Raw genomic sequence first — 12241 nt, 5'->3', positions numbered from 1 at the left:
CAGGCAGAGTGGACAGTGAGAGAGAGAGAGACAGAGAGAAAGGTCTTCCTTTTCCGTTGGTTCACCCCACAATGGCCACCACGGCCAGTGCGCTGCAGCCGGCGCACTGCACTGATCCGATGGCAGGAGCCAGGTACTTATCCTGGTCTCCCATGGGGTGCTGGGCCCAAGTACCTGGGCCATCCTCCACTGCACTCCCTGGCCACAGCAGAGAGCTGGCCTGGAAGAGGGGCAACCGGCACAGAATCCGGCGCCCCGACTGGGACTAGAACCCCGTGTGCCAGCGCCACAGGTGGAGGATTAGCCTAGTGAGCCACGGCGCCGGCCTGTGTGTAACTTATTTTTAAAAGGTTGTTTGTATTTTATTTGAAAAGCAAAGTGACAGAGGGAGGAACACACACACGAAGATCTTTCATCCACCAGTTCAGTTCACTCCCCAGATGTCTGCATCTCCAAGGATGAGGCCAGGCTGAAGCCAGGAGCCTGGATCTCCACTTGGGTCTCCCATCTTGGTGGAAAGAACTCAATACTTGAGCCATAATCTGTTCCCTTCCCAAGACATATTAGTACAAACCTAGATCAGCAGAGGAGCTTGAACCAGGAGTCCTTATGGGATGCAGGCATACCAAGCAGTGGCTTAAATTACCGCACCACAACACCTGCTACTCAAGCATAATTTTTTAACATGGATTTTTTTCTTTCATTTGTGGATAATAGTGATGAGAAAGCAATACTTATTTTCTTAAAAATCATCATTAAGTAGATGATGTAAAGTTTAGCAGACAGTATGTATGAAAGTGTCCAGAAAAGTCATGTGAATGGATTTTATCTTAAGAGAAACATTTTTTTTCTTTTTACTCATTATTGTTTTTTAAAAGAGGGACATTTCTCTTTTTAAGATTTTATTTATTTATTTGAAGGGCAGAGTTATAGACAGGGAGAGACAGATAGGTCTTCCATCTGCTGGTTCAATTCCCAAATGGCCACAATGGCCAGAGATGGGCTAATCCAAAACCAGGAGCCAGGAACTCCTTCTAGATCTCCCATGGTGGGTCCAGGGGAACAAGCACTTGAGTCATCTTCCACTGCTTTCCAGGACATAACCAGAGAGCTGGATTGAAGTGGAGCAGCCAGGACATGAACAGGTACCCTTATGGGGTGCCAGCACCACAGGCAGAGGCTTAATCTGCTATGCCACAGAACTGGCCCCTCGAGAGAAACATTTTAATTTTGCACATTGAGGGATTTTTCTCTCTTGTTTTTTTTGAGATTTATTTATTTTCCTGAAAGTCAGAGTTACACAGAGAGAGAAGGAGAGGCAGAGAAAGAAAGGTCTTCCATCTGCTGGTTCACTTCCCAGATGGCCGCAATGGTCGGAGCTGTGCCAATCTGAAACCAGGCGCCAGGAGCCAAGAGCCTCCTCTGGGTCTCCTGCATTGGTGCAGGGGCCCAAGGACTTGGGCCATCTTCCACTGCTTTCCCAGGACACAGTGGAGAGCTGGATTGGAAGTGGAGCAGCCGAGACTCGAACTGGCACCCATATGGGATGCCAGTACTGCAGGTGGCAGCTTTTATCTGCTATGCCACGGCACCAGCCTAACATTGAGGGATTTTTCAATTTTTCAATGACTTAAGTTTAAATTTCTTCAAACTATAAGAGAGTAATTTAAAAAAAAAAATTGAAAAGCATTTTGAGAACCTGCCATAAAATAAGCATCACGTTGGAACTATGTAACTCAGAGGACATGCATATTGGTGTATTTCTTCATATAGAGAACAAATTATTGATTTTAATATTTATTTGTTTTCAACTTTTATTTGAAATAGAGTGAGATAAACAGAGGTGGAGACAGGTATTACTATTGCTGTTTAACTCCTCGAATGCCCTCAACAGCCAGAGCTGAGCCAGGTCAATGTGTGGGGCCAGGAACTCAATCTGTATTTCCAATGTGGGTGGCAAAGACCCCAGCACTTGAGTCATTGTTTGCTGCCCCCGCCCTGGTAATGTGCATTGGTAAAATGGTGTATTGGAAGTGGAGTAGCTGGTACAAAAATCAAGCACGCTGATACCCAACATGGACAACCCAAGCAGTATCTTAATCTTTACATCAAATGCCTGCCAAATGAACATTATTTTTTGATGCTTTGATATTGACACTCATGTCCATCAATACAATTTGCTAGTCAAGTTTCCTACTAATAGTATATTCACAATACTGGAATATACAGAAAGTTAACACAAATTTGATTAATGATATTACAAGTATTATAACCTAGATATGAGTAGTTTGCTGTATGAAAACCGAGTACAATTGACCAATATCCTTGGTTAACATATAGAATAGAAATTAGAAACAGTTCTTATGAATGGCTGTTGGACTAGCAGATAAACTGCTTGTTGAGACACCACGTTCCATGTCAAAGTGCCTCAGTTTAAGTCCTGGTTCCACTCCTGCTTTCAACTTCCTGCTAATGTGCAGCCTGGCAGATGGTGGCAAGAACTCATGTGTTTGGTCTGTCATCCACAAGGGTAATTCCTCGTTACCAGCTGTTGGCCTGGCTCAGCCTCAACTGTCATGGGCTTTCAGGGTATGAATCTGTAGACAGAAGCCCTCTCTTTCTCTCTCCTAAATATAAAAAGTGTTCTCAAGGAAATGTGCTCTTGTTTCAAGGTTGTAAGAGATAAAGACTAAGTCTTAGGGCTGGCACCATGGCTCATTTGGTTAATCCTCCACCTGCGGCGCTGGCATCCCATGTGGGTGCTGAGTTCTGGACCCGGTTGCTCCTCTTCCAGTATAGCACTCTGCTGTGGCCTGAGAGGGCAGTGGAGAATGGCCCAGGTGCTTGGGCCCCTGCACCCACACGGGAGAACAGGATGAAGCACCTGGCTCCTGGCTTCGGATAGGTACAGCGCTGGCTGTGGCAGCCATTTGGGGCGTGAACCAACAGAAGGAGGACCTTTCTCTCTGTCTCTCTCGCTCGCTATCTATAATTCTGTCAAAAAATTTTTAAAAAAAGACTAAGTCTTTTTAATTTGTAACTCTATCATAATGGTTAACACAGTAGGGACTTAATATATGTTTGCTATTAAGAAACTAACATTTGGGACCAATGCTGTGGCGCAGTAGGTTAATCTTCTGCCTGCGGCGCCAACAACTCATATGGGCGCCGGTTCTAGTCCTGGCTGCCCCTTTTCCAGTCCAGCTCTCTGCTGTGGCCTGGGATAGCAGTGGAGGATGGCCTAAGTCTTTGGGCCCCTACACCCACATGGGAGACCCAGGAGAAGCTCCTGGCTCCTGGCTTCAGATCGGCGCAGCTCCGGCTGATGTGGCCAATGGACAGAAGACCTTTCTCTCTGTCTCTCCCTCTCACTGTCTGTAACTCTACCTCTCAAATAAATAAATAAAATCTTAAAAAAAAAAACCCTAACATTTTATAAGTTCCATAATTTTATCACACATTGCTTAACACAGTATTTACATATGGTAAAGCAAATTATACTCATTATACTGATGAATATTTGGAAGCTTAGAGATCAAGTGACTTGGCCCTTAAATGGAACATAACAGTTAAAGGTCATATTCAGAATTTTTGTAATCATGTGAAAAATAAGTATTTACCTGAAACAAATAATTATGTTATTTCTACTCTATCACAGTTTCAGAATTAAAAAAAATAATATCTCATTTAATAACTTAAAACATTGACTCACCTCTATGGATCTCTGAAAAAATTGCTTGGCATTTAGGCACAGGATAATTTATGAGGAATATTCTAGAACAAATAATAATTTTAAAGAGTATGAAAACTCCCATACTTGTGTAAAAAGCATATGTTGAGTGCTAAATATTTATGAATTTTAAGGTTAGCAAAAGACATTAAATGATGATAAAAATCAACAAGTGCTTATATGATCTTAGCATATCCAAATGATTGTATACTATCAAAGATCTAAGAAGATAATGAAAACATTATAAATATTATGGATATATGCAAACCTATAAAATATCAATATGACACTCAAGTGGATTGAAATCGAGATTATTATTTAGAAATTATTATGAAAGAATTTTCTTAGAACAAATCACAAGGGAGATGAGTAAAACAAATGATATGACTCAAAAAAGACTGTTCGAAATACAAGGGTTCAGAGCTTGGTTTGGCTTTTGATATCTTGATAAACTGGACAAGTAATTGGAAGGTCTTTATCATCATGGATAGTAATGGTACAATGTGTAAAAATACATAAAAATTCTCTAATGGGAACAAGAAAACTGGCCAACCAAGTCATGTTGACTGATCTGAGACATATTTGAAAATACAATACCCTCAGTATCACTGGAGATTGGTTCTAAGAATATCCATGTATATCAAAATCTGTGGATATTCACAGCTCTTCAACAAAGTGGCATAGTATACATATATAACATGTATATCCTCCCTCATTTTAAATCATCTCTATTTAGTTGTACCACCTAGTACATTCTAAATGCTATTTACAGAGTTGTTATGTTGCATATGCATTTTTAAAGAAATAACAAGAAAAAAGTTTATGCATGTTCAGTATGGATATAGTTTTTTAAAAACTATTTTCAATCTGCGTTTGGTTCTCTCCACAGATACAGAACCTGTAGATACAGGACAACTGACTATATAAAGATTCAAAACAAAGGATTCCCATCTCTTTATATAGTTCCTTTCAAACACTGTACTTTTTAAAGGAAAAAAAGAATTGTTTTAGTAGAAACAACTAAATAATTGATGTTAGCAATGAAGTTATGCTGAAATGAATTTAATAAAATATCCTGTAATTGTGTTTATACTCACAGAACTGTTTCTGTTACAGAATATCAACATTTACATCAGGATCTATAAAGCCAATGTCAACTTGGGGATATAAATTTTGTAAAACATAAATTACAGATTATGCCATCCATACACACATGTTTGTATGTATGTTGTATTTCAATAAAGATATTTAAAGAAGAGGTTGTTAAATTACAAAGATAAATAATAAATCCCAATATCATAAATAACAATATTACATTTCTTCTTTATTAATTCCTTGTATGTCTGCTTCTGTATTCTAATTATCATTCTAATCTTAATGAGTGAGAAAGGCATTAGGTACTTTCTGCTTTATTTTTTATTACTTTAGCCATGCTTCAATCAATTTGATATTACCAAAATTAGCATTCATAAATGCTTAATTTTCTGAAAGCATTCTTTTTGATGTAATTTCTGTTTTGGTTCAAAATTATGATTCTTGTTAAAAAGTTTATAATCTAATTTTCTATAATTGTGTAGTTAATGATTTCCTTTGGAGAAAAATTATTGAGTTTCTTTGTAGGTAAGTCATTGATGTATATATAAAAAATTAACAGCTAGGCATATTATACCAAGCTGCATGATAATCATGCTTGATTTTTGAAAGAAGAAGTAAAACAATTTTATTCTACTTATACTATCTACCTTTCAATTTCAAATATTTAAATATATCTTTTTTAATTTTTAGAATAATGTTCATGGTCATGAAGGTTCAAGTTACTGTGCACCAGTTATCAATTTGTCTGGACTGGTGAGACAGATCATCCTCATATGAGACAAGTTGCATAGAGTCAATTTGTTGTTTACAGAAAAAAAAAGTTCCTTAAGGCTCAAAAGCTGTTGAGGGTGGGTGAAGTCTTAACTGTGCATACCCTCATTGTGCCAGAGCTGAGGGAGCCCCAAATTCAGTCTGTCTCGGTTGTATACTTAAGAGATGACAGAATTCACTGGGCAGTTTTGAAGGACATTTTGCTCCAGGAGAAATAGGAAGAAAGTTTGTCCTGTTTCTGGCAGTTCTGCCCTATCTCAAGATTTTATATTCACTGAACATTTTACAATTATTTTGAAGAGCTATATGTAAGAAAGTGGGAGATTTGGGTTAATCCAAGGCCATTTTGGAGAACTGCCCTGCAGTTCACCCCACGTCCAGCTATTATCCTTAGCAAAACTAGTCCATTTCATAGTCCAACCCAGATCTAGAAGCAGAGGTTTGTTTTGTCAGATTGATGCAAAACCTCGACCAACACATTCTCAGTCCACGTTACTGAAATATAGTCAAAATACTTTTTACATAGCCTGGGAGAATTTCTACCACCAGCAGGATGGCCAATGTTACCTGTAGCAGAGCAGAGATCTATCCTGGGCTCCCAAGTGATTCAGGAAAGAAGTTGGTAAAGGAATCAAAGATGGATCTTCCAGATGATCTGTGTGAAGCCAATGTCCTTGTTTCTGGATCCCCTTTACCTTTGGCTCTACAATGAGGGAAGTGCTTATCAGACATAACACAGATATTCTTTCCAATTGGAATATAGGTAAGTCTGGAATATTTCTGTTTCCTGAAACAATCTTCGTGAAGGAGATGAGAGATGTCTGCTGAATTGCCAAGGCACTGACAGTGAAAGAAGCAACATGAACCCTGACCAGGGACAGGTTTCTTATCTTTTTCTCTCTGTCATGACTTCTATGTATGGTACTGAAGACCTCATAAAAGACATAACTCTACCATCAGTTGTTCCTCCTCCTAGTATGTTTCTAGGGTGTTTGGTACGGCTGGTCTCATTCTCAGGGACAAAATCCAGGGGCATCCACCCTGCATACTTTGTGTTCTGGATCACATCATGAATCAATTGTCTAGGCCCCTAGACTGTGTACATTTGAATATATGTAAATTCTTCCCTTCTTTTTCTGTTCCATGATTAATTCATGTGTATGTAGATCTTTGTTTTCACAAGTCAAGTTTTTCTGCTAATAGAGTTGCATAAGCTCAGTTTCTTCCTTATGGTATTTTTCATGAAACCCCTACACAGAGGGCTAGCATTGACCCAACCCTTGCTCTCCTTGTCAACAATGAAGACAAATAGACAAAGAGCATAATCAAAGTACCAGCTTCTCTCAGTATTGGTCATTGTGGGCTTTATACTCTGTCAAGTCAATATGGTAAAACAGGGTACCTCAGGTTCCCTCCCATGCTGTAGTAATCAGTTCCTCAAGCAGTAAACTAGGGTTTGGATTCTTCTGGCATATACACTATGGTATTAGGGATGCTGCTGTAATTAATGCTGTCAGTGCAAGAAAATCACTCTGGTGACAAAATGAGATCTTGGATGGCAGATCCATAATTTTGTCTGGTTACCCATAGTGACCACAGTTTAGGAGAGCCTAATGAAAGTAAAAATGCCATTATTCTAGGTTGTTTCTGGAATTTTGTGGAAAACTAGATTGATAAGTTAGTGCCCCACTCCATCCCTTCCATAGTCCCAGGTGTTCTGGATTCATTGTAAAGAGGCTAGACAGAGTAGTGTAGAGACCCACTCTATATTTTTCCTGAAGCTACCTTCTCTGTATGTATCTCCTGCCCTTGTTCATTGGCTCAGACCTTTGCATCAGTCAATATACTGTACAAATTTCACATGTCTGATCATCTCACCCACATGAATGGATGACTCAGTTGTTCCTGGAATCACTAGAAGGATTCTAATATCCTGGTCTTTGTTGCTCCACTCCCTCATCTTTGTGAGACCTCCTAGAAGTTGAGGATGAGTGCTTGGGGTAAGCACTTCTTTCAGATTAGTATTAGGGAGTACTATCTAGGGTACTATGCTTCTCTAAACTTAACTTTAGAGGTTAATACCAGGGCTTGTAGTCTAAAGGAAAGAAAAGAATTGTTGAGAATGTTGAGATTGGGATTTCATAGATAAAGGCTAATCCAGTGGTTTCTTGGTCCATGTCTACTCTCTTCAAACTCAATCTTTCTCACCATGTATCAAATTACATCTTTCCCTTGCACTGGAGTTCTGTCTTTAGTATCTGTATCATATTAGTCAGATGAGGTGGGGCACCAGCCAATAGTAAGTCATGTTGCTCTCATAGATTCAGTTGTATTTTGAGTCCAGAATGTCCTGGTCATTACTGAAAGGTTCAGTTGTCCTATGGATGACAGGGTTTATGGAACATTCACTGTATTCCATGTGAGTGTACCAATTTTTATGCTGTTTGGAAAGTAAAGGCTGTTTCTTAGCCAAAGTAAATTTTCAAGTGGTATCCAAAACATGACATAAGTTTTCCAAATGGACAGCTTTTGTATTCCAGAATGTACATGAATTATCTACATTTGTCCCTTCTAGACAAAATATCACTTTGTCTCTGTTCCCATATAGGAGATCCTATAACAGTCCATTCACTCAGTTGCTATACTTCTGAACAATGGCTACAATGTTGGCAATAGTCCATGTATCAGGCAACATTTAGTCAGATGTAGAGGTAAAGTTGGTCTTTATGGCCATCATGAGTATTTGGTCTTTTAGGCAGAATGTCCATGTACATGCTCATTCAAATGATAGCCCATTTCAGAGTCATCAGTAACAAATGAGACACTGTCCATGGGTACTTCTCTGAGTTTTTGGCTCCACGAAACCACAGAAACCAAAACATCTTGAATGAGTTCCTTGGTCCCTTCAGGTGAGCTAGGTATTTATTTATGGAGCTGACAGGTCCCTTGGTATTCTGCCTGGGCCCAATCATAAGTGTATCATTTTATTTGATAATTGATATTTGATATTTTATAATTATTTGAGACTGTCCAATTTTTTCAGTGGCATTTGTGAGTACTCAGATAAAGATGGGAATTTCAGGTCACAGTGTGAAATGTGATACTCCTACCATAAGGTACTCAATTCCCATCATTGTATAACAGCTTGCAGAGGGTTGCCTCAGACAATGTATGTGTCTGGAATTGACTAGATTAGTTCACCTCAGTGGTAGTTTTATTTTTCTATAGACTCCCATCATCATGCATGAAGGCTGTAAACACCTGTAATTTCATTAAACGATTCTAAAAGGAATATTAAAGACAGTGAACAGACTGTTTTCTGGTGAAGAGTTTCCAATGCCTATTGTTGTAAAGATTGTTGTTCAGAGTTGACCACATCATTGGTTATCCTGACTAAAGCTATCAGAAGAACACCCAGATGAAGCGCACACTGCCAATAGTACTCAAAGTGGCCTATCAGCTGCTGGACCTCCTTTTCAATAGTGGGTTAACATTTCTCATTTGACTATATCTGGAATACTGTTTGGTTTCCTGCCAAAGTGGCTTTGTCAAAAAACTTGAGAAAGTATATTGTTTGTCTCCTTGCCCTGAAAGCCAGGTTGACCAGTGAAATTGGGCTATTACATTGTTACAGAGAGTTTTAGGGGGTTTTGAGTCAACATCATCATGACCCATCTTCCTTTGTTACTGTGTTTGTAGAATAAACCCATGGGTCTTGGACAACTCAGATGACAGGCAACAATGGATATGTCCCACTTCCATGACTGGATTCCTTAACTCTGAGGGAGCACTTCAATTGGTAGTGATGGTCCATGTCATATGGACCAAAATGTCAAAACCTATAATGCACTCAGCAGGGGAAGGCAATCTCTGGTGCTGCAATTGTGCCAAAGGTCCCCATTCTCCTGCACAAAAGCATTGTATGTCACCATGTTCATCCCTATGCCTCCCAATGCCTTATTAATTTTTCACCCAAAAGGGACTGGGAATATTGACATGTGCATTCCAGTATCCAAGAATCCCAGGAAAAATATCTGAATTCCTTTCTTTCCTAATCTTATCTTGGCATTAGTATAAATTCATTGGTCTCTTGTGGGAATTCAGAGACCTTAGCCCCATTCCTGACTGTGTATTTCAGTCTGCAACATCTGGATCTATAATTTCCCTTTACCAAATAAATACCAAATAAATTCTATACCTGTCCTTGAGACAATGGGTCTCCCTCTCTATGAAGGAAAGCAACTATGTGCTGGCTTCTTCTCAGATGCCTCAGAGGTTATATGAGAGCCTCTTTGCAGTTCTCTCTCAGTAGCTTCAGTGTTCCTCTCAGGACTCAATTCCCTAGCTCTCTGGGCCTATACATGAGGAAACGCACAAGTACCCAGAAAATGGGATTATTCATTGTGCTCCTATTTTCACATTACTTTCTTTCTTCTCCTGTTCATGTAGCCAGTAAACTCACATGTGGGGTGAAGAGAGCATGGGTATTGTCTCACTTATCTCAATTTCTTTCCTATCAATCAATCAGCTGTATGTCAAGACCCTGATATTCTCTGCTGTAGACCAAGTACTTGGAGATGTTGCCTTTCCTGCTTATCCAGAGAGGCATGGCTATGTCATTCTAAACTTTACACATGTCATCAATTTTCTGACATAGTATATACTTATATGCAATGAGTTACATGAAGTAGGTTTATTATGTAGAGATAGGCAAAAGCAGACAGTGAAAAAACCTAGGAGTCATGTAACCTGATCTCCAAAGGCTCAATAAAGCTGTCCAAGGCAAGTAGAGTCATGACTGCACAAGCATCACTTGAATCACACCTAAGAAATCCTGAAGAACAGCCCACTCTAAGACATCCTGCTTCCAGGAGAGAGAAGAACAAACCCCAAGAGATTCCCTTCTTAACTTAAATGTTACACACACCAGGAGGTAAAGGAAAAAGACCCCATCTGTTACAGACAGCTCCTACTTATCTCAGGATATTGCATTTCCAGGGCACTCTAGATTTATTCTGAGAACTACAGGAAAGGAAGAAGAAGAACAGGGTCAGTGCAAGGTCATGTTGAGAACTGTCCTCCAACAGTATACTTCTATGTTAGGTATAGAAATAATTTTTATTATTTGCTATTAAAATTATTTCATGGTTTATATAACCATTTAGAGGTTAAATGTTACTCTTCAGTGAATAATAACTGTGATTCCTGTTGTAAAAAGTGTACTTATTCTCTTTCAGAGTTCTAATGAAAATGTTTTATTATTTTTGAAACTTACTAGAATATAATATACAGTAAAAGAATTTTAAAAGAATTCTCCTTTTCAGAAAACTTATCTCAATTATTTTGTTGAGAAAATAATCATGTACCTAGCCTATACTATAACAATTTAAACAGATTAACTCACCTTGTTTAATGGATAATGGCTCATATGTTCCCAATCTTTTGTGTCAGAGCTAGAAGAGATATATCATATCAGAATTTTCTTATGGAAGCAAAACGTTTCTTGAGACTAAATTACATAATACGAAAAACTATACTTTGGTTTTGAGATCATTTTGCCACAAATTCAGCTATATATCATTGTACAAAGTATTCAACATGTCTGTGCATGTTTTTCATAAATGAAATGATGAATGAGACTTTAATAAGTAATGGATGAATAGGTTCATCTCTTTTTTTAAGATTTATTTATTATATTGAAAGCTGCAGAGAAAGAGAGAGAGAGAGAGAGAGAGAGAGAGAGATCTTCCATTCATGGGTCACTCCCCCAAAGGCCACAATGGACAGGGCTGGGCCAGACTGAAGCTAGGAGTTCATCTGGATCTCCCATGTGGGTGCAGGAGCTGAAGTACCTGGGCCACCTTCTGCTGGCTCCACAGGCTCATTAGTAGGGGTTTGGATTGGAAGTGGTACAGCCAGGACTCAAACCAGAGCACCTGTAGGATGTTGGCATCTCAGACAGTGGCTTAACTCACTATGCCACAGTGCTGGTCTCTGATCCTCTCATTTTTTTTCAAAATTTCAATAAGTTAGAGTGTTTGTTTTTGCACTAGCTAAAATTATGACTAAACAAAATTCAAAAAACTTCTTGTTATACCTCCAAACTACTTCACAATGTGCTCACAACTTCAAATTTGTTGAAAGTTATGGAATTCTAAGTCTATTCTTTTTTTCTAAGATTTATTTATTTATTTGAAAGTAAGAGCTACAGAGAGAGAGAGAGAGAGAGAGAGAGAGAGAGAGAGGTCTTCCATTCGCTGGTTCACTCCCCAGTTGGCCACAAAGGCCAGAGGTGCGCAGATCCAAAGCCAGGAGCCACAAGCTTCTTCCGGGTCTCCCATGTGGGTGCAGGGGCCCAAGGACGTAGGCCATCCTCTACTGCTTTCCCAGGCCATAGTAGAGAGTTAGATCAGAAGTGGAGCAGCTGGGTCTCTAACCAGCATCCATATGGGATGCTGGCACTGAAGGCAACGGCTACACCTGCTATGCCACAGCGCTAGCCCTTCTAAGTCTATTCTTAATTCACTTAAAAATTCATGCTGTTTTTGTGTGAAAAAGCAGTTTCCAAACAAAAATGAACAAATGCATGTGTTTCTCGGTACAGCACTTTTTTAATATCTGATATTGTAAAACTAAAGCAAAAAG

This window comes from Oryctolagus cuniculus, chromosome 9 (assembly GCF_051225735.1).
Source record: "Oryctolagus cuniculus isolate XC-2025 breed Fujian yellow rabbit chromosome 9, ASM5122573v1, whole genome shotgun sequence".
NCBI lineage: Eukaryota > Metazoa > Chordata > Mammalia > Lagomorpha > Leporidae > Oryctolagus > Oryctolagus cuniculus.
Note: the sequence above shows the minus strand (reverse complement) of the source record.